Genomic DNA, 4,042 nt, shown 5'->3' with positions numbered 1-4,042 from the left:
CAGAACTCACAGATTATGGAGTTTATTAGGGAAGCACCAGGCTACAATTCAAGCTCAGGAAAAATGCTCAGTCTCTCTCCCAGCCCACCGTCCCTCACCTATCTAGCATTGTTTCCCGCCCACCCCCATACCTGGTAACCAACAAAGTTTCCTTCCATATATAAACCTTTCCTTGACTTTTTATAATAGTGGACTAATACAATATTTGTCCTTCTGTGATTGACTTATTTCACTAACCATAATGTCCTCCAACTTCATCCATGTTATGAGGTGTTTTGGAGATTGTATATTATTCTTTAGTGTTGTGTAGTATTCCATTGTGTGTATGTACCACAGTTTGTTTATCCATTCCTCTGTTAATGGGCACTTAGATTGTTTCCATTTCTTTGCTATTGTGAATAGTGCTGCATTGAACTTGAGTGTCCATATATCTGTTCATGTCCTGGCTCTCACTTCTTTAGGATATATACCTAGTAATGGGATTACTGGATCAAATGATATTTCTATTTCCAACTTTTTAAGTAATTGCCATACCATTTCCCACAGTGTTGTATCATTTTACATTCCCACCAGCAGTGTGTGAGAGTCCCGATCTCTCCACATCCTCACCAGCATTTGTTATTTCCTGTCTTGTTGAACTTTGCTGTTACTGCTGAGGTAAGATGGTATCTCATTGTTGTTTACATTGCTGTAATGGCTAATGATCGTGAACATTTCTTCATGTGTTTATTGGCAGCCTGAAAATCTTTGGTGAAGTGTCTGTTCATGTCTTCTGCTCATTTTTAAATTAGATTGTCTCTTTGCTATTGAAATGTTGGACTTTTTTATAAACCTTACAGATAAGTTTCTTGTCAGATAAGTCATTGCTGAATATTTTTTCCCAGTTTGTAGGTTCTTTTTTGGAGAAGTCTTTTGATGTGCACAAGAATTTAATTTGTAGAAGGTCCCAGTCATCTAGTTTATCTTCTGCTGTTGGTGTATTTTCACTTATGTTAGTTAGTCTATTAATACCATATATTAGGGCCCCTACATTCGCCCCTGTTTTTTTCTGTGATGAACTTTATAGTTTTACGTTTAAGTCTTTGATCCATCTGGAGTTTGTGTTTGTGTATGGTATGAATTATGGGTCTCATTTCATTTTTCTGCAAATGGATATCCAGTTTTGCCAGCGCCATTTGTTAAAGAAATTATCTCTTCCTCATAATGGATTTTGGCCCTTTGTCAAAGATCATCTGACCATAGGTTGATGGATCAGTTCTGTTCCGCTGATCTATGTGTCTGTTGTTGTACCAATACCAGACTGTTTTGACTACTGTGGCTGTGTAGTAGGTTTTGAGATCCGGGAGTGTGAGACCTCCTACTTTGTTGTTCTTCTTCAGTAGTGCTTTGCTTATCTGAGGACTCTTTCCTTTCCATATAAAATTAATGATTGGTTTTTCCATGTCCTTAAAGAATGTTGATGGAATCTGAATCAAGGTTGCATTGAATGTATAGATTGCTTTAGGTAGTATTGACCTTTTCACAATGTTCAGCCTAGTTACTGTCCATAAGCATTGTATATTCTCCCATTTATGTAGATATCTTATAGTTTCTTTTTTTAAATGTATTTTATTGAAATATAATTTATGTACAGTGAAATATACAAAACTAAAGTGATATAGATCATTGCATTTTTTTTTACAGTGTTTCCTCCCCTCCCCTCCCACCTCTGGTAACCAACAAAGAAAGTTCCCTTCCATATATAAACCTTGACTTTTTACAATAAAGAACTAATACTATATTTGTCCTTCTGTGATTGATTTATTTCACTCAGCATAGTGTCCTCCAAGTTCATTCATGTTCTGAGGTGTTTTGTGGATTCTACATTACTCTTTAGTGTTACATAGTGTTCCGTTGTGTGTATGCACCATAATTTGGTTATCCATTCTTCTATTGATGGGCAACTAGGTTGTTTCCATCTCTGTGCTATTGTAAATAGTGTTGCGATGAACATGGGTACTCTTATGATTTCTTGAAGTAGTATTTTGTAGTTTTCTTTGTATAGGTCTTTTGTGGCCCTGGTAAGATTTATTCCCAAGTATTTTATCTTTCTGGTAGCTATTGTAAATGGTATTGATTTCCTTATTTACTTTTCTGCAATCTCTTTGCTGGTGTAGGGGAATCCAACTGATTTTTGGATGTTGATCTTGTATTCTGTCACTATGCTAATTTAAAAAATTAGTTTCAGTAGTTTTCTTGCTGAGTCTCTTGGATTTTCTGTGTATAGGATCATGTCATCTGCAAATAGGGATAGTTTCACTTCTTCCTTACCAATTTGGATGCTTTATTTCTCTTTCTTGCCTTATTGTCTTAGCTAGGACTTCCAACACAGTGTTGAATAGAAGTGGTTATAGAGGGCATCCTTGTCTGGTTTCCATTCGTGAGCAGAATGCTTTTGTCTCCATTGAGAATAATGTTGGCTGTTGGTTGTGCATATATGCCATTTATTATGTTGAGCAATTTCCCTTCTATTCCTATTTTTCTGAGATTTTTTTTTTTAATCAGGAATATTAAATTTTATCAAATGCCTTTTCTGCATCTCTGTTAATGAGTTCTTATACTTTTGTTTTACCACTAAATTAATAGCAATAAATTAAAATGAAGAAAGACCATATGCTGATAATAGTGAGAAATGATTGGAGCCTTTGAAGTAAAAGACAAAAGTATAAAAGCTGACAGAACAGCTGAAAGCAGGGTGGGCTGGAGCTGCTTAGTGGGTGAGAGAAGTAGCATTACACCATCTAGGAGTTTCTGAGGGCATCCCAGTGTTGAGCACAGAACAGATAATTAATATTTGTAATGATTTCTCCAATTTAAAATAAAAGGTGGAATTACATCCAGCCTGTAATTTGTGAACATCAAGAAGTGAATAGTACTTTGTTTTGCAAACTTTCATTACAGACTTTTATAATACACAATAATTGTAAATACTCAGAAACAAAAGAGAAAAACATAAAAAACAACTCATATGCTACCACCCATTACTCTTTAGCCTTTTTCTATATGTTTGTCTAAATATAAATAAAATGTATTTATACTAATTGATACACTATGCATGCATACTTGCTTTTTTAAATTCAACAGCATATTGTGAATATATTCCCATTTGACTGAGTATAGATGTTCATTTCTGGGGTTATTCTATAATGTAGGTAATTGATTCCTTATTGTTGGGTGTTTAGGCTTTCTGTTTTATTTATTAACACTGCTACAAGCATCTTTAAGTATATATACCTCTACATTTCATCAGGATGAAGACCCAGGAGAGTAGTTGTTGAATCAATAGATGTGTACTTTCTAAAGACTACTGATACATGTTGTCAAATTGTACTCCCACGGCATATTTAAGTGCCTGTTTGTATTCCTACCAATACTTGTTATGTTATTAAAAAATACTGTGATTTTGGTGGAAGGTTGCATAGCAAATTAGGTTCTCATTTCACAATTTCTGTACATATTGTTCAGTGATGTTGGCTACGTTTTTCAAAATGTGTCAGATTCTCATCATTTCCATTCTGGTTGTTTTGTTTCCATTAATCTAGCTTCCCTTTCCCCCTCTTAGCATCTCATCTTTGGTCTAGGGTAAATATTTACCATTTGGTTTTGTTTAAATGATTATTTAGAGAAGCACTGTACTCACGTTGTTGTTGTTGTTATGTGCCGTCGAGTCAGACCCGACTCATAGTGACCCCCCCTTGGGTTTCCAAGGCAGTATCACTGTGGAAGTAGATTGCCCAACCTTCCTTCCAAGGAGTGGCTGGTGGGTTTGAACCTCCAGCCTTCTGTTTAGCAGTCAAGTGCCTTAGGCACTATGCTACCAGAGCTCCAGAGTACTCATACAAAGGCCAGACTTACTAGACTGGTGGAGACTAGAGGAACCCTTGAGACTCTCATCTTGGAATATCCTTTAAACTTGGATTCAGACCACTCCTGGAGGTCACCTTTCAGCCAAATGACAGATCAGCTCACAAAATAAATAATATAATCTGTGAATACTGTACTC

General features: G+C 35.8%; 1 protein-coding gene across 1 annotated transcript in view; it reads left to right on the top strand.

The window, feature by feature from the left end:
- AAK1 (AP2 associated kinase 1) overlaps positions 1 to 4,042 on the top strand; it is a 234,536-nt gene that overhangs the window by 57,600 nt on the left and 172,894 nt on the right. The gene's annotated exons all lie outside the window — the stretch shown is intronic.

The sequence above is a fragment of the Orycteropus afer genome, unplaced genomic scaffold (assembly GCF_000298275.1).
Source record: "Orycteropus afer afer isolate SDZICR_OR568_19922 unplaced genomic scaffold, OryAfe1.0 scaffold00065, whole genome shotgun sequence".
Classification (NCBI taxonomy): Eukaryota; Metazoa; Chordata; class Mammalia; order Tubulidentata; family Orycteropodidae; genus Orycteropus; species Orycteropus afer.
This window is presented reverse-complemented; position numbering and strand designations above follow the sequence as displayed.